Below are 19,444 nucleotides of genomic sequence, written 5' to 3'. Positions count from 1 at the left end.
GAGAATTAGGTTGCTAAAACACAGCAGAACACCCACATCAATTTCCTAATACCCTTCCAGCTCAGCATCTGATTTTAACACCTTCCCCTTGACCAGCAGCTCTGGCTGACAATAGACTCCTGAGACCTTTTCCTACTTATGAAAATACATTCAAGTACTCACTGCACAGAGAGCTCAGCAAGCTTCTTCCCCTCCACTCATGGCTCTGACTGGCCTTGGCCTCTCCCCAGCTTCACTTTGAAACTTCCCCTTCCCCAGGTGGCCTCCAAAAATCACCTGGCCCCAGCTGGTCCTGTGGCCTCCCCTCCCAGCCCACTCCATGACCTTTCTCTGCCCTTGCCCACAGGGCACAGCTGGATTCAGCTGGGGCTGATCTGCCCCCACCACGCTCCTTACCTGAGTCAACCATGTAAAAAGAAGGAGGGAATGCACTCAGCAGACAATTTTATCATGCTATTAATAATTGGAATTGTTTTAACCGAACAAAACATGCTGCCAAATGAGTAGGCAGTAATGGTAACTATTATCACTTGCACTATTCATGTGCAGTGACAAGGCACTATGACCTAACTGCAGCTTTCCTGTAGTTCAGCTATTATAGACACCACAGCTGTGATTTCCAAGAATGGTCTTGACAGTCTGGACATGCTGCTGCCAAAAATAATAAGTGAATTGCAAGTTCAGTTTCACAGCCAGCTTTAGACATTAATTCATCCTCTGATTTTGTTTACTAAGATCTAAAATCTCTGCTTTTACTTTTTTTGTAACAGCAGTCTTTGCTGAAAGAGGATCTTGGGGATGTATGCAGGAGGATTCCTTCTCAAAATAGGAATAGACCAAAAATTAAATCACCCTACCATATAAATGGAGGAGCAAAATCCACATAAAAGCAGAATTAGTATGCTGATTGGAAGCAAACAGAGAAAAAAAAAAAGAAAACAGCAATATTCCTTCTTTAATAATGGGTTTTCATTGCAGTTTTGAAAAGTGTGATCTCCTCTAGCGCACATTATGGTTTAAAAAACGTGATGAAACTCCCAAGGTGTGGGAGTTACAATGCAAACTATCAAGGAAAACAATATATAGACAGATACAAATCAAAACAGAGAAAGACAATCTATTTAACCATTTACATAGGGCTGTAGTACCTTGTGATTTCTCCCAAATATCCTTCACTGTAATACCAGAGACTAGTTTTCTCCATAGAATAGTACTTTTAGAGGCAATCATCTACCAATTAGTATTAATTAAGATCATAAAAGATGAAGTATTGTATAGGAAGCAACTCTCTAGGGTGAGAAACATTAAAGCATCTGTCTGCTTAATGGATTGAATCCTGTCTAAGCACTCAAGCCCACCCTTTATCAGCATCCACACAGGCAGTCTCTTGCATCCTGCTCTCAACTTCCCAGGAGTTTAGAAATGGAGCCTAAAACACTCATTTCAGACATGCCACTGCAAGAATTTGGACCATGTTGCACTGTGGATCTCCTGCTTCCAAGGATTGCTGATTACTTTTAACTTCAAGATTGACAAATATGTTCAAGCTAGGGAATCTGTGGGAAGTTGTGAGCTAGGTGCATCTATAGATAGGTCCTTCAGCTCAGAAATGTTCTTTCCCCTTGCAGCAGCGCCATCCTGGAGACCAAGGTGGTTCCTGCAAGCTGTGAATGTATCCTTGATGTCCTTGTCAGGGAAAACAAAAAAAAAGGAGGGAAACAGGAAAAAGAAACTGGAAAACTTACAGATTATAACTGATGATAACAATAGGGAAGGAGATTAAACAGGACCCAGAGATAACATCCAGTAAACAACAAAGAGCTGCCGACAAATGTCACAGCCCCGAGCCAGGGCAGCCAAGCCCCTCGAAGCAAGAGGTGACAGAGGGTGCTGATGCCCTCAGTGTCCTGACAGAGTCCAATCCTTCTGTGGAGAGAGAGGTCAGGGACAGGAGAGCAAGGTTCAGGAGAAAGACAGTTCTCATGTATACATATACTGGAGGAATAGGGTGAAAAGATAAATCAGTTTATTTGTAGAAGATTCCAGTGTCAAACCCACGAATTTGGAAGGAAAACATCAGCCAGCAGGTTGGACTGCATGCTGGGCAGAAAGCAATGAGGAAGATGAAAGGGAAAAATAACAAAAAGAAGCAGCAACTAATGGAATCAATTTTCAATTTCTGAAAACGAGCCTAAAGAGTTAGAGATTCATGTCCCTGCCATGTAGAGGTCTAAATGTGTGTAGGAGGAGAGTGGGGGTGGGAGTTCATGCAGGCAGAATCTGACATCAAATACTGACTCTGTCTATTGTCTAAAGTTGTTGAAACCCCATCCTAAAGAAAGCATCCTATTACAGAGACACTCTTCTAAGATTTTCTTCACTTCAAACACTGAACAAAAGAAATTCAGGAAGAAACTTCTTAAAACCGTGATGGAAGTAAACACTTATACCATTAAAAGGTGACTGTTAAAGCAGGTATCACCTGAGTTTATTTTCATTTTCTAAATCCAAGAAACAGTGTGAAATCAGAATATAAAAGAGAGAGAGAGCTCGAAGGTGATTTAAACAAGGAGCTTCTTAAGAGATGTAAAGGATTTCAGCATTGTGTAATCCCAGTCACTCAGCAGGCTGTCAGAGACCTACTCTATAAACAGATATCCCTCCAGACTATACCAATACCTGACTCACTGCAAAACACTTATTTATGCTTTTGTATTTTATAGTGATCACAAAGAAAAGCCTCCCCTGGTTTCTAAGTGTTAGGAAACAAATCCTACCCAGTTTTGTGAGGTGATCTCTCCTGCAGATGCTGTCATGAACCCACAGAGCAGAGTCACAAGTTCTGGGCCTTATTTACAGCCATGTAATCCCACTGCTCTCTGAAGAGAAAATAACACATGCAATAGAGATCAAAAACACTTAATGGCAGAGACCCAGATCCCTTAGAGACAAACTAACAGCAGAATAAATGCTCTGAGCCATGAAATAGCCAAAAGGACAACTACTGAAACAAGGTAAAGCTGAAGTCTGACAGAGTTTGGGCTTTTTGGCATTAGCAAAGAGGTTAAACAGTCAAAAGAAATCTTGTTAAACACTTGTTCCTTATATTTCCTGCTGTTGCATACAAACGTTATTTAAATTCTGTTCTTACCTTAATTAGTTTTCAGGTCACAATATCATGTCACCCTCACAGTATCCTGCTTCTCTTTTTATTCAACCTAGAAGCAGCTCTGCTTTTACTGAGAGGTGGAAACACTTAGTGTCCTAGTCCTTCACTCTTGCAAATATATACATAGATACAGATACATCTAATACCCTGTTCTGCATTTTCTTTATGATAGTACAGTAGCTGATACTTTTTTAACATGCTATTCCTGTGCTTGTGAGTGATGAGTACCAACATGCAGAAATTTTAAGACACACAATATAAAAATATTTACTTTAAATTCTCAAAACAAAAGTGCCCTTTAAAAAATATCAGCTGCTAACAAGCAGGAGAAAAAGAGGTAAAGAAGCTGCACACATATCTAGATGCTGAGATTGGCCAGGTCACTTAATCAAGCATCAAACCATTTAGTGTGAACATAAAGGAAAGCTGTAGCTTTTAGTTTTTCCCTCAGTTTTTGAGAGGGCATTGGTTTAAGTCAGGATGAGGAGGAGGACAGAGATGAAGAGAGAAGCCTTTGGAAATTGCCTTTGGCTTTTGTCTCTTCCACTCATGTTTCCTTCTTCCACTCATACTTGTTCTCCTCACTCTGGGCAGCCTCCCTCAAAACTCCTCTCCTACTGTCAGCATCCAGCATTCACCCTGCTTATACCTACTCTCCTCCCAATCTTTCTGGCACATCTGGAGCCACCTGCTCTATTTTATCATTAATCCTTCCCTTAACCTGCCAAGGAAGTGTGTTGGGGGGAAAATAAAGGTAATTATTGAATCACATTGCCAAGCTCCTTAAATGTAAATTTTGCCTAAAATGCAGCCTTCACCATAGTTCAGCAACATCTTCCTCTTTCAAAAGCATCCATATGCTAGTGGGTTTTGTCAGCAGAAGTCCTCAAGGTCCTGCACCAACCAGCAGTAAATCTTAGTCTTCAGATCAGCATCAGCTATAGGAATTCACTATGCAGGCATTACAAATCATATGTTCGAGTCTGCCAGTGCTGGAGCCTCACGTATTCCATTTGGCTCCCCAGAACTGCAGAGTCTCGATGTGCAGGGAGTCACTCTCCTCCCTCCTATTTCCATAAAACAGCCAGAGCAGCAAATGGGACTCTCCCCACCCCACCTTCCTCCCCACTCTACCACTGTCCTTCCCTCTGACTCCCCTTCCCAAACCTTGGCCAGATCAGACCCTCATCCTTGGGATCAAAGATTTCAACTGTGTCTCCCCCACTGACACACCTTGAGCTGTTCTGTCTCAGCTGTTACCATCCCTGCACTAAACCAGGTGTTAGTCACAGCAGAGACCTTTCCCACAGCAGAAATCCTATCTCCTCAACTAGCCACGTGGGTCCTGTGGTATTTAGGAGTAAATCTAATTCCTTAGGCTCTTTGAGCACAAATCATAAACCCATTATCAGCATTAACCACATCCATGCAGACCATGGCTAGTTATGAGCCATTTGCCTCTTCTCCAGCATTGCTTATCCAAACTTTTCTTCTGCAGAATCCTCCAGACCCTGAACATTAAGGTTAAACTGAGGGTTAGCAAAATCCCCTTTTCAAAGGAACACTGTTCCCTTGCTGTGCCCTCTTTGCTGTGTCTCTTGCCCTGGCAAAGTAGCTTAAGAACAAGCCCAGTAGGGCAGAGGAGAATCTTGGCTCAAATCATTCCTTCCCAGGGAAGGAGGAGCAGCCATGGGTGCATTTTTCCAAGCCTACTTCATGTTCCAGTCCCCACAAGCAGATTCTGCCAGACATGGAGATGGCAGCAGTTGCTAGGAGCAGTTTTGGGGCAGTCACAGTCTCCACAGGAGCCACCCTGGGGCCAGTGCCAGACCTCCTTTGCATCACATGAAGTGAGATACAACAACAGCAGCTACCAGCTCACACATCTCTGTAAACACAGCCAGGTGTTTGAGTCTTGACAGGTGCCACATTGGCTAAGAGAGGCTTCAAACACCAGGGACTGAATAAAAACCCTGAGATCTTTTCTGTTCCAATCCCCTCACTTAGAGGATGTGATATTTTAAGACTATTTTCCTCCCGGCTAGCTGAGCTTGCAGCTCTGCCTTAACTCTCCAGTCAGGATAATGAGACATTTGGTTAGACCAAACCACTTCTGGCTGAGGTTGTACCTTTCTCCAACATTGGAAACTATTTTCAGAGGTGAGAGAAGGGTGTTTAGGAAAGGGAAGCATTACTCATGATTGACAAGTAAGTGGTTCTGTCTTCAGAAGCCAAGGGGGAGGATATGAGCTTGAGGTTTAGGACAGGAAAATAATGAGATGAAACACTTATCTGCCTTTTCATTATACATCCAGCTTTCTTAAAGATGGTTTTTTCTCTGAGGGAATCTGAATAGGAAACTCTGAGATGTTGTGCACATTTCCTCCTTACCTCATGTTTTTTATCTGAAATTTTGCAGCATCAAATCTCGGCTTCAAATTCTTGAACTGTCCATAACAAATAGTGGAAAATTTATGGTGAAGCAAGCACAATAGAATTATCATAAGAATATAAAGGAAAATATTCTATTCCTCCCCCAAAAATGCTCTGTGGGCATTTCCATATTTTCTGTATAAAATTGATTATCTAATCTTCTGCACGAACACTGTGTACTTAAAATCAATAGCATTCTTCCATTTTAAAATGTTCAGATTTCAAAGACTGATCTTTCTTCTACCTGTACATTCCTGTCATTTGCAGTGTAAATGGATGCTGAGGACAATGAAAAAACTGTTTTCTGGAACAGAGTGAAAGATTCTCTTTCAAGTATGGGTGGTTGCAGTAGCTTTGCCTGCCTTTATCCCCTCCACTGCACACCTCATTCCAGCCTCTTGTGCTTCTCTGACCTCTCCTTGCTTACTCCCTGTCCTTGCCCCTGGCAGGGAGGTTGGAACTCGATGATCTTTAAGGAACCCAAGCCATTCTAGGATTCCACTGAATGTCCTATTCATTAGTAGGACAGGCAGGAAATGTCATGTCATTGGTATTTGTCTGCTTTGAAGAACATCTAGCACTTCTGGACAGATTGTGTAGATTTTCCCATTAAGAAAGGAACAGATTTACTCCCTTCTTTAGAAAAGCCCTTTCACCTATTGTTGCTACCTACAGTTTCTTCAAGGCAGGTACTTAAATACTAAGAAGTTTTAGGTCCCAGAAGTTTCTAACAAGCTGAAAGCACTTTCTGCAGGTCTTGTACTCAGATCAGCACCTCCCCCTCTCTCTTCCCTTATTGTTAGATGCTCGGTTTCTCAGAAGTGCTATACATGGTGAATTGATGAGCTGTATCTTGAAAATTCCCAACTTTTCTGTAATATACATCTCCAGAGAACTGGCAAGCCTAAAAAGTTCAGCTGCAAATACGTCAGCCTGAACCGAAGAGGCGCAGATTGAAGGCAGTGACTCACTAGCTCGCAATGGTGGCTTTGTGCACTCAGCTTTTTCCCACATTAAACAGTTCCAGGAGAAAAAGTTGTGGGGCTGGAGGATATTTTCCACCATCCATTTCTTCTTGGAATTTCTCAAGATAGGCTCAAGTGTGCACAGGAAAAAAGAAAATTTCTGTAGTGAGAGTGATCTGAAAAATGTGCATATTTATTTAAGCCTGGAGAAACTGGATGAGTGCAAGTGACCATCCTTAGCATTGAAAACTTATCTGGTTTCTGATCCATAGTGAAAGAGAGCACTGGCAAATTTAAAATCTTTCCATAGAGAATGGACAACAGATAGTGCAGCTATCTCAGCAACTGGAGCAAATGAAAAATAAAGTGGTTTCACTCACAGCAAAAGTCGAGCCATTAAGAATTTACAGCCTGTAGTTGGAGAGGGGTGAATGAATGTTTTTGTCTGAGAATAAATAATAGCAGCAATGGTCTGTGACTTACCCTGGAATACAGTAATTACCGTGCTGGATCATAGTGATACCTCACCTTTAATCAAAAGCAGGCAGAACACTAAACTGGCCACCCTGGGCTGGAAAAGGACAAGGAAGAGAAGGGCATTTTCTACATTTGGTACTAGAAACTGAACTGGGTTTTGAGCCCTAGCATATCATTTTAAAACTTAACCCTACTGTGAACCATGGGCATTTTTAATGGATAGGTTTATATGGTTTAGTGCACAATTCAGCAAAAGGCTTTGGAGAGCTTGTCCCTGAAAATGATTTAGAAAAATCTAGACATCTTTACCTAAATCTGTTGTCTCTCTATTTGATAAATTTTTTATCCTCAATGCAAAAGAAAGCTGTATTTCTCCCTCCACCATCTTTTAAAGAGAAACGCAATTACTTTTGTGCAACTTTCAGGTATAAAGCCAAAATAAAGAATGCACAGTATTTTCAAAATTCCCTTATTTCTATGGCATTAAAAATTGATTTCTTCATAAAAGAAGACCTACTTTTTTCTCATTTGATTACAAACCTCTCTACAATGTTCTCAAATACATCAACAAAAAACACTCTTCATGCAGAAAGCTAGAAGAGATTTATAACTGCATATTAAAATGATGTGCTTGAGATATAATCTCAGCCAGGCTGCCAGTGAATTTTCCTAAACTGATCCAGCTTTTGAGTACGGCTTTAAGATCGGAGTGCTGAAACAAAATGTAATTAAGCAGAATGGAGAGCAATTCTTTGACTGCACATCACCATTAAACATATCTGTTTCAAAAGGTACCTCTGACAGCAGCATCCTTTGGAGCTGCATTCATCAGGGCCTCACAAATACCAGCCAGTTTTGAAAATATTGTGTAAAAGTAGAGATTCTTAAATTGACTGTAATTAACAGCAGCAGTGAAGGAGAATATAAATATTCATGTTAGATCTGCAGGCCTTCTCTGGAAGAAAAACATAATCAGTACCTTTAGTGGCCCCCTGCTGTATGCATCACCATTTCTGTGTTCCACAACTAGAACTCTTCCTCAAAAACCTTTTCCAGCAGCAGCACCTGCATCAGGAAGAAAGGAATTAGTCTCAACATGTTTCTATAAGCCAGTGTGGTGTCCAGAACCCCAAACTCTGACAGTGAAGAGGAACCAACACCAAAGTTGTCTGTCTCCCAAAGGGTGGCCAAGCCACTGATAAAGTTTATGTCGAAATTCCCTTTCATTTTCCAAGAACTTTTAAGTCTTGCATCACCAATAGCTGTACTTTAAAAGAGAGTGACTGTTTCAGGAAAGTTTGAGCCATATGATAACTTTGCCAAAAGAATGTTACATGGGACTGAAGGGCTGCCTGCTCTAGAGACTTGACCTTTTGATATGTAAGACATTTGTCTGTGAAAGAGACAGCACAGTCTGTTATATCAGTCCAGAAACAACATTCACATTTTTCTAATCCCATACTTAATCCTCTGTCTGTTAATCCCTGTTTTTCCTCACCAGAAGTGCTCTGATTGAGTGATTAAGTGACAAGAAAACAAATCCATTTTAGCAACACAGCTTTTGCAGAGAGATATTGGTGTACATCATAAACGTAGATGAGCAAGAACCAGCAGGTTACATCAACAAGTCTATTAATACAGCTAAAAATGTTATTTGCCTTTAATTCTGAGAAGACTGAGGCATTTCATTATTTTCTTAAGTCACAGATTGTTCTCCAAATGACTTCAAAAAAGATATTTTATTCCAAAAATGAGAGCCTAAAATTTGTCATGGGAGAGACAGGGATGTGGAATTATGGTTACAACTTTGTTGGCAGAGAAGGAGCTAGTTTTACTGCATATTTCTTTATTAATTAAAATAAACATACTTTCTCCTTGAAAGTGACGTTCAGGATTTATTTTCAGTCTTAATCCAGAAATCAACCTTTTCAGTTTCCTGATCTGTCAAGGTTTGACAGACAAGTCCTGAAAATTGTCACAAAACTCCGTGGTTTCCATTAGAAGTCTGAAGTTAATTCAATTCACTCTGGCTCAGCTTCACCACTTTTTGGAACTCTTGAGTCACTTTTGACCTCGTTGCAAGACCTGAAGAGTGTAGAATTGTTTTTTTAAGTAGACAAAGGGGCATTTTCATTAAATTTTCTCTACTTATGTGACTCACTGAGGAATGATCTATACAGAAGAGTGTAAAGCAACTCTGACTACTTGGCCTTCCTTATTGTGTCTTATCTCCTCAAACTTCAAGCTTTCAAAGAATGCTGGAGCTAGGGTAAAATGTCCTTCCAAGTAGTTCACGGCCCTAGATGGGAACTTACAGGTTCTTTATGATACAACATTCATTTCCACGAGAAAAATTTCTCTCAGTCATGGTTAATCAGTGCCTGGGAGTCTAAATGGTTATAAATATTGCATCCATAACTCTGATTTATGTTTCATAATTGATTCGTCCCAAAGCAAAAGAGAGGGGAACAAACACTGACATAATTCACTGACATAATTTTGTTGTAATTCCACCTAAGTTATAATTCCTTAACCTTATTAGCCAAACTGTTGCCAGTTTGACATTAAGCAGTGGGAATGGTCACAGATGGTGAGGGCTTGCTTAGCCATTGCTACTTCCACACTTTTGTGGTGTATGTGAGAATACACTGACAGTGCTCAGTTTACAGTTTAATAGAAACAACAAAAAAAATGTTGAGGAGAAAGAAATGATCCCATGAGAGTAATCTGGCTTTTTTTTTTTTTTTTTTAAGAAGTAATTCCTCTTTGCAACTTCACAGTGCCTTGTGCTTTATGAGCCAACCAACTTTATGTAGTCCTCATGGCAGAAATGTCTAGGAACAATAAAGAAATCAGTCTTTCATCCTGTTCAACAACCAACAATTTTCCCTTGCCATAAGATGAGGACAGAGGTGGGAGGCAAACTAACTTCCTGGAGCAGCAGAGGTAGGCACAAAGCATCTGCAGTCTAATCAAGACAGGCCAGGCAATCTCATCTTTGTGTTTCTCCTGCCCAGCCCTGCTTTAAACCCTCACCTGCAATTAGTGATGACATGTTTCTAATCCTCTTCACACATACATCAGAGGATTGTAACTTCATGTGGGAAATGTCAGGGGAAGAAAAATACAGAGCAAGAATCCTTCCTTCTTACAAAAGCATTCAATACCAAAGAAAGAGGAACTAAAAATAAAGAACAGACAGACTGGAAGGGAAATGTGTTTAGAACTAAATAACTCCAGAAAAACAACTGGGCTTTTGCCCAGCTTATTGCTGTTCCTTTGTGGGATTGAGATCTTGTTTGAGGGTGCAGTTTATGCCTGCAAAATTTCCTACTGAAGTAGTTGCACTTGTGAGTAGGTATTATCCTCTTTAAGTAATAAAAGAAATAATGATAGCAATCAGATTTGTTTCTAGAATTGAACATTAGCTTAAAAACTGTCAACAAGAATTACTCACAAAACCAGCCATCCTACATATTTAACTCTTTGTTTTGCTGCCACTTTCTAGATTGCAAAGGTTTCTTTTAATTTCATGGCAATGAACACTGGAAAGAGATAATTTATTTATACACAAATGATGTCATATAATGCTTCACCCTCAGCAATGTTTATTGCGGTCAGATAAATGTTGTTATTAATATTGTTATTGTTATCATCACCACCATTCCTATACAGAGGAAATACATTTTGAACTATTTATCCTTTTTTTCACTTGTGGCAGGGAGTTTTTGACATTTGAGCATCAACTCTTTCTTCTTATTTTATGCATTTGCCCTCTGGCCGTTGTCAGCCCCTGCAGCCCAAATAATGAATTCCTCTTTATTGCACTGTCAGTGTGCTGTCATTACTGCAGACTTCTCCTCCTCTGGAAGGCTGTTCTGTAAGTTATTTCTGAAAAGATATACCACATATGTGGTTGGGATTTATAGGACTGTACTGATCCATCGTTTTCTGGAACATCCAGTGCAGCCACTGTAAATTTAAGGAAAAGGAGAATTCTCATCCAGCTATGGATGTCAAGCCATTCTAGGGAGAGTTACCTGCTCTAACTCCTTGCTAGTTTTGTACAGGAAACACAAACTCAGCTCACGATCACAGACACATTTCAGTTTGCCTTTGCAGTAAGATCGTAATTTTCTTTATGCTACCTTCACTTCCTACTGCCTTTTGAGAAGACAAAAATTTGTGTGTGATCTTGAACTTAGGTCTTGTGCATGATAAGAAATGATGCTGCCAGTTGAGCTTTGCAAACAGCTGTTAGATCATGGAAAGCTGGTTTTCTTCCATAATTATCCTACAAAAAGGTACCATGATAAAAAGTCTTATTTAGCATCCTCTACAGAGTAAGAAAGTCACTTTTATTCTTCTCATGGAATTACTGCAGATGCTATTTTTAGCCACAAAAAAGCAAGTTTTTCTTCCACACATTTCACAAGATTTTCCCCGTTGTGTTTCACAAGACCAAAGCCCTCATAATATCAATGTCTTTGCTAAGAAAGGAGACCTGGAATTGATAATTCTGGGTTTTGGTTACTGGCAGACTTCAACCTCATAATAAATATTCAGTCTTGAAGTAGGAGTACACTGAGGCTTGAGAAGCAATGGAAACAATAAATGTGTTTCAGAGATGGAAGCAGGTTCAGAATTTCTTTTGCTGCACTACCTTCCTAGAGGAAGTTGCTGCCACATAGAAACTGAGACTGCTGGGATTTTGAGCAGATATGAAATGATTTTATATTGGGTAAAAAGAGGTTTGGGGTTTGGTCAGAAATACTAAGTCCTCATGTGTAGAAAACAACTGCAAATCTCTTAAAAGCTTGGCTTCTGTTTATTAAACAAAACAGAGAGTTCATAGGACTTGGGATAATTCCCCATTTTTTTGCTTATGTGGGGATGTTCTACCATTAAAAAAAATTACTCTAATTGTAAATTACCTATTAATAGTTCCAAAAATCCTTATTTCTGCAGTTTTGTAATGTCTTCTTTATCCTCAGCTTACAGGAACCACTATTGTAAATCCAGCCTTACTTAACTCATTAAACATTACCTGGGTTTTTTTGGATGATCTTAGAAACTTTAAAAAAAGCATAATTCCGTATGAACATTGCTTGCCAGCTATGCAAGATTCATCTTGGAGATGTCTGTTCAGTTCCTGTGCTGATCCCCTAGGTCCAGGGTACTTACATTTTAATTAAGCTGAAAATGATAAGGTAATGATAATGAAATTATAATGATAATGAAAAATGAAGAGGTAGAACAGCTCCATCCATACAGCTGTATCATCAACAAGGACTCCCACATCCTTCCCATCCAGACAAGGTCTTCTCAAGAGCTTGTAGGCAGCTTGCAAATCTCCCTGCACAGGAGTGACTGGCAGCACTCCAAACAAGATATCAGGGAGCAAATGATGATCTAAACACCCAGGGGCCCTCCAGATCCCCTTCAGAGGTCACTCTCCCCATTCAGACAAGAATGAAGTCATTGGATGGCAGTGCCAACCATGAAATTCTTGACTGTGCTAGCACATGCAAGGCAGAAATATTCCTTTTTGCATTTAGAGGACCAGGAAAGAAATAGAGGATGCAACTGGGGATGGCCTGAATGCAAAGAGCTGTGCTCATGCAAAACACATTTGAGATGAAGATGAAATTGTGAAGATGCAGAAGCCAAAAGAGAAAAGAAAGGGGAAAGGATAGACTGCAGGGGTAAGGCATGTACAATAAAGACCCTGAGTTTGTGAAGAAACAGAGACTTCTTATTTGTTCAGAAAAGCCAAATAAAATCTCTGAGGTGTTTAGATGCTGTCTAAATGTTGTGATACTTAAAATTTCTTACCTGAGAATGAAGGTGCAAGATCTCAAATAAGAAATAAAGTCAACTTCCTCTCCATCTGCCCCTTAAGATGGAAATCCTTCTGAGCATTTTAAAGTCACCCTAAAATTATCCCACCTCTTGTGCATTCCTGCAGTCTCATTCAAAACAGAGTTTTGCTGCATCTGAAGGAGTGTGTTGAGAGAAAAGGATGGAGGCAATGGTTACACCAACAACTTCCAAACTAAACCAGACAAAAGGGCCACTCTGCCTTGGTCAGTTACTGATGGTCATCTGGTGGATGCTAAACAGGACACAGCAAAGCAGATCATTATTTCCTGAGTGCTGCATGTTACCACAGTAGCTCATGCTGGCCCCTCTGCCTTCTGTCCTTTCTGGCCTTGCCTAGAGAGAGAGAAATCTGAATTACAAAGGACAGCAGGGAAAAACAGAGCAATCATTTTACTTTTTAAACTCTATTATTACTGCCAATAAGTTACATTTGGAAGCTTAATGTTCTGTACTAAGCAGGAGACTTAATTTTTGAAAAATGTCTTAGTCTACCAGTGGCATGGGTACAAAACTATAAGAGCTTTTACTTTTCCAAGCTTTTGCAACAAACGCAACACTGATGTTATAACTCATTATTTGCTGGGTGCTCTCACCTTTCCTACAGCAATAATGAAACCAGAACTTCCCAAATTTGTACTGACAACCTGAAGAAGTCACATCACCTACTATCCTAGCCTAGCCCACAGAATCATAGAATCAGTAAAGCTGGAAAAGAACTCCAAGATCACCAAATCCAATCCCTGACCAAGCACCACCTTTTCAACTACAAAACAGCACTAGGTGCCACATCCAGTCCTTTCTTGGACACTCCAGGGATGTTGGCCATAATGCCAACAAAGAGGTCACCTCAAAACCTGCCCCAGAACACTCTGAGCTGTAAGAGCTCATCTGATACCAAGTAACAGCCAAATCCAGAACATAATTATGTTCTGGATAAATTATCATGTTATTTGATAATGTGAGAAAAATTATTAGGTATTAGCTTTCTTTTTCCCCAGGAATTTAATGGTAGTTCCTTATTTCTTTTGTCACTATGTCTTCTTTTTATTCATTTTTCTCACTGACTGCAGTTCTCCTTTGAGACAAGAACTGCTTTTGTTATCTGATTTTTTACATTTTAAGTACATTAGCTATTTAGAGATTTTATATTTAAAATTAAATCAGCCTACTCTTGGTAGAATGATATATTTCTGCACTTGACAGCACAGACTTTTCACAGTGCATATTCTTTTGTATTACGTTTCCTCTTTAGGCACTTGCTTGCCATAAGACACTGCTAACTGGGGGGAAGAAAAAATATTAAAGTTGGGAGAAAGCAAGAAATAATGCCTTGCACTTCAAACATCGCATACTCTGGCATGTTTATCTCTTTAGCTTAATAACAGCAGGTTAATACTGCAAAATGCCAAGTGCCCCGGGCTCCTACTGCAGTCAGTGCAAGTTGACAATTAGCACCTGACAGATGCACTCCGGTGCTAAAAGCTTGAGACACTAAAACTGCTGGTTTGGCTAAACAGCACAGGCTTCCTTCCCCCTTTCCTCCACCTGCTCATTTATCTTCAGGAAGGGACAAGTCAGGACTTTCGATTTCTGGAGCTCCTCAAGTGGAGTCGATTTCTGGAGTGCCCAATCCTGCAAGGTCCTTGCTGGTCATTAGCTCCTTACAAAGTATTTCTGTCATCACCAGCTATGCTCTTATGTGAGCTCTGAGCAGTGGGAGTTCCTGGCTCTGGTCTCTAAGCTTTTAAACAATCATTCACGGTTATTTGAAGAGATCCTGAAAATTACAGTTTAGGCATTTCTGAAAAATCTTTTCTTTCCTCTGAAGTAGACATCATTCATTGTCATTTACAGAGCCTATATTATGGATTTTTGCTTTCTTGCAGGTTTTTGGCAGTATCCTGTGTTGCTAAGGCTGATTTAATTCCTACTACCAGTCCTATTCCCAGAGGCAGCTTTTCCAAGGTGATTCCTGACACAGGAGATGGTGAGTTGCTTTTCACCCTCACACAGAGAGTTCATACATGTGTTTGTGATGTACCTGCTTTAGTGATCAAATCCATTTGGTTGGATGTTCCATAGGGGTTCTGCAAAGCAGGGTTTTGCTGACCTCTGCCAGACTAACCTTACCTTAAAGTAGTAGAGGAGGAGAGAAAAGTCTGCACTGCAAAAAGCCTCACGTGGGAGCAGGGAAATGCAGCCAAGCGAGGGTTGAGCTGTGGGGTTATTGAAGGCTTAATGGGGCAATCTGAGCACACTTAGCGCAGTGGAAAACTGCAGACCAGCCAGGAAAAGATGTCAAAGAGGACAATCAGTTGAGAAAAGCAGAGCAGTGGCTGACGAAAGGAAGATTGAATAAATGAAGAATGTCCAGCCCAGTGTGAGAAAGTCAGGCACTGCAGAAGCAGCTTAGTCTGCAGTCCTAGATCTGAGCGACCTTCTCCACAGCCTTGGACATTTAAACACTCAACATCTACTTTAACTAAGGGAAAAAAACAATGGTGCCAATATAATGCTTCATTGCACAGATATATTTTAAAGACTTAACCTTTGCAAGACATTTTGAAGATGGAAAGCCCAGCAGCACAAAGATGAGAAGACTTTTCTCCATTTTCGCATTAGCCACTGTATGCTTGATTTTATTTCTGGTTTTGCCTCGTGCAGTTTTACCAAGAGAATTTTTCCATAGCCTACTTGTAGATTTTTAACAACAAAGATGAAATGCCAAAATCTTTGTTGCGAGTAGTCATTCAAATACAACAGCTTAACACTGATAACGTTTCAGAAAGGACAACTGGTTTGAATACAAAACTGTTTAAAACAGAAGGGTAAAACTTCCTGCAACAGTATCAGGAGAAGAAATTGTCATTTAACCCTGAGACATGTGAATAACCAGGCAAAAATAAACAAAATAAATCTTTTGCAATCCTTTAATGGCCTGAGCAAATGAGCATGAAATATGATTGCTCATAAGTGAACCTGAAAATTCCACATGTTGAGACAGTAGAGTCACATTCACGTGCCGCCATTCGACATTCAGAGATTTTCTAAGGTACTTAATCACATTTAATCACATTGCTTTGCTTTTTTTTTTTTTTTTTTTTTTTTTTTTTTTTGCTAGAGGAAGAAAAAGACCCTTAAGGCTGATGTTTTCCCATGTTCAGCTCTCCTTATCCTTATCTATATCTACACAAGTTCTGACCCCTACCATCTCAGGATTGTGTCCACATTCTGAAAGATACAGCAAACTGAGCTTTAAAAGTTTTACAGTGAGAGGTAAAGACAAGGTTGCTGCATTTATAATAATAGAACAAATAAAAAAATGTCACTGGATAGCTGTAAAATGGACTAAAGTCACCCAGTTGGTCCATGGCACTGTTAATGAAACATACAGATTTTAGTGAAAAATAGGTCAGAATTTTAGCCCTTTAGGCCAGTTTTAGCCCTTACAAGCCTTTGTTGCTGCCATGAAGAATATATACAGAAAGACAAAATTCCTAAACTTGTATTATTTCACACTGCTAAGTTAGATTTTACCTTGGTCAGGAATTCCTCCAGCTGCCATCTGTACACTTAATAGAGAAAAGGAAGACTTTTATACTGTATCTGGAAAGTTCAGCAGATTCAGGTGTGGGGAAGGCTTGGTTTCAAAGCTTCTCTTTCCTTTACTCTTGTCATCTTTAAAACCTATTTTCTCTCTTCTAGTTACTGTTTTTTATGTAATAAGAGAGAAAATTTGGCTGTTCCTTAATTCTACTAAAATACCTGTGGTGACATTAGAGAGAGAAATTACCTGGTAGGAGAAAATGAAAGTGAAGTATAAACAGGGCTTCTGTTTCTGATGGAAATGGTTTTCCTGGCTGCATGCTGCTTTCCAAAAGACAATGACAGGCTGGCAGCTTGAAGAAAACAGGTCTTGACAGCACATGTTAGTGAGCCAAACATTTTCTATCACCTTGTGTCACACAAACTACTTTCATACCATCTGTGCTCCAGCAGAGAAGGGCTGTTCTGTCCCAGGCAGAACCTTTTGTCTTTGCACAGTCACAAGAAGCAGAGAGCAGGTTTGTAACACCTGTCTGAGGCTGGATGTGTGCAGGGTGTCAGCTCCCCCTGTAAAAACCCTCTGTGTGTCCCTGGATGCCCACAGCCTGCCAGGAGCAGCAGCACAGCTCAGCAGACAGGCAGGCAGGAGTCAGATGGGCACTGGTTTGCTTGTTTAGCTCTGCCTTGACTGGCTGAAGATGAGAAATAAAGATGGGAGGGAGAGGAAGAGGGGATGCAATTCAAAGCCAAGCACGTGCCTCATTAGTGCCCACTATGCAAGTTCCTTATATTTTTATCTTCTCCAGAATACTTTTCAGCACCTTTTCAAATATTTCTTTTTTAAAAAAAACTTTATAAGGACAAGGCATTTCTAAGATACATTTAAGTAGCACAATCTGCAACTTAAATAGAGACCAGGAAGGTAATTATTGAGAAAGCATACCTTGATTACAATAAATTGCCTTCTTTGAGCAGCTTTGGTGTTTATCATTATTAAACTGCATGTTTCTCAGTATTGAAAGAAGGGAAATAATTAAAACTAACTCTTACGTAAGTAGCATAAAGGATTATCCCTGATATCACTATCAGGCACAGGTTTTGTGCTATTAAACTCCCATATGCCTATGGCAATTTAAAAGTAACTAAGTTGCCAAAATTTTATGTGATTTGTCAGAATTAAAAAAAAAAAAAAGGCAAGGTCTCTGGAAAGGGAAAACAACCCCTCTCATGCAGTAAGCCCTAAATGCAGTCTCTTCTTTCAGTATTGTCATCTTTGAGGCTCAATATTTTTCTCATTATCATCCCTGTTTCATGGATTTTTTTTCTTACTTTAATGAATTTCTGTTCTCAGGCACACAGCTATTTTCTTGGCTATCTTGCTTCATTATGCTGATGGAAGCAGCCTTTTAATTTAAGGCATTATTATTAAAAGTAATGCATGAAAAGGCTTATCTGAAAGATGTATTGGGTTGGCAATAGATGCAAATCAAAATGCAACTGCCTAGGTACTCAATTATATATTTTAATGGAAGAATTTGAGTAAAGCTCAGGCAACAAGGAAAAAAGTACTTATCAGCATCTATCATTTAAATTACCAGCATATTGGTAGACCAGCATATTTCATACCCCTCAATAAGGCTGAGACTGAAGCTGGGTCAGTGGACAGCAGTTGGTTTGTGAAGTCTCCATCCTTGCAATAAACAGACAGCAGTTTTTCAGAAGCATTCCTGCAATTTTTCCTCCCATGGGTTAAGTACTTGCAACTTCCAACATCTGGTAGGCTGATTCATCTTTTGTAATCCTTGTAAACATTGACCATCTACTTGCCTTGGACGGACTCCATACTTTTTTTCTTTGGTGTCTTGGGAGATAGACTCTGACCTAGGCTGAGGGTGCTCCACCAGAATGTTCACAGTGATGCCTCCAGTGGGGCACTAAGACATTCAGCTGCCCCAACTGTATTTGGCTTTCAAATTTGAGCTTATTGGGTTTCAGATTTGCAGGGCTTTTTTTTTCTATGCAACACAAGAGACTGAAGTTTATTGAAGAGGGTAAGAGCATCCTGCAGGCTCCTGCTGACCAAAAGCTCGCAGGACACAAGTCCTTCTGTACCTGAGCAGAGAGGATGCCAACGAGTTTAACCCCAGCAGTGCTCCATGGAACTCAGCCTTAGCTCTTTGAACTTGGTGTGTTCCTTACTGCTCAGCCTCCTCAATCCAAGACCTTTGCAATGCAGCAAATCTCTGTAATGCTGGGATCTGAGATCAAGCATCCTGAACAAGTACAAGATCAGAAAACAGGCACACAGACTCTTCTAAATCATGAATGAAGAGTCTCTGTAACTTACTTCTTCCTAAAGGGGAATGCAATGCAGATTTTAAGAGCCAGGCTTTAAGCCCACATATTGCTGTGCATGTAAGGAAAGGAAATGTGCTCTGAAAGAAACCTCAAGGTCATGGAGTACTCTGCTTCCCTGTAGAAGCCTCCAGCAGGACAGAGAATGAGCTTGTCATCCCACTCTGTAACTGATTCATATCTAATAAACAGCTTAATTTAATTTATTTTTTTAACTGCTGTCCATCTTTTTATTTTATAGCAGTCTGCCAGCTGAAAACTGGCTTGATGATCAAACATCACCACATAAATATTAACGTTTCTCTATTTGTAGTGGCTCAGCTTAAACAATTTCTGGAGTTTGCAGGCAGCAACAGTGCTGGTAGTGGTAAGTTTTGCCTCAGCACTGAGCTAAAATTCATCACAGCTTTTGGATCATCTACTTTTATTTCTGATCTCTGTACCTGCACTCTTCTAACATATGCACCAAACTTTAAACATCAACTTAACAGGAAGTCATCACTGCAGACAAAAGTTAGGCTTTCAAATGGAAAGCTGAAATGACAGGAAAGTTCAGATTTAAAATGGAAAACTGAAAAGATAGGCCCTGCTTGCAGAAGGGTTTCATTTTGGCATA

At 40.0% G+C, this 19,444-nt stretch overlaps 1 protein-coding gene across 2 annotated transcripts in view; it reads left to right on the top strand.

The window, feature by feature from the left end:
* HTR1F (5-hydroxytryptamine receptor 1F) overlaps nt 1-19,444 on the top strand; it is a 101,584-nt gene that overhangs the window by 32,661 nt on the left and 49,479 nt on the right. Inside the window, exons 1-2 of one of the 2 annotated variants that reach the window (XM_033053123.2) lie at nt 9,907-9,990; nt 14,814-14,914. The gene's annotated coding sequence lies outside the window, so the exon portion shown is untranslated. Of the gene's footprint in view, nt 1-9,906; nt 9,991-14,813; nt 14,915-19,444 lie in introns of those variants that run through there. The other variant, XM_033053122.1, reaches the window with a different exon arrangement.

Source organism: Catharus ustulatus, chromosome 2, assembly GCF_009819885.2.
Source record: "Catharus ustulatus isolate bCatUst1 chromosome 2, bCatUst1.pri.v2, whole genome shotgun sequence".
Classification (NCBI taxonomy): domain Eukaryota; kingdom Metazoa; phylum Chordata; class Aves; order Passeriformes; family Turdidae; genus Catharus; species Catharus ustulatus.
Note: the sequence above shows the minus strand (reverse complement) of the source record. Positions and strands in the feature narration are given on the sequence as shown.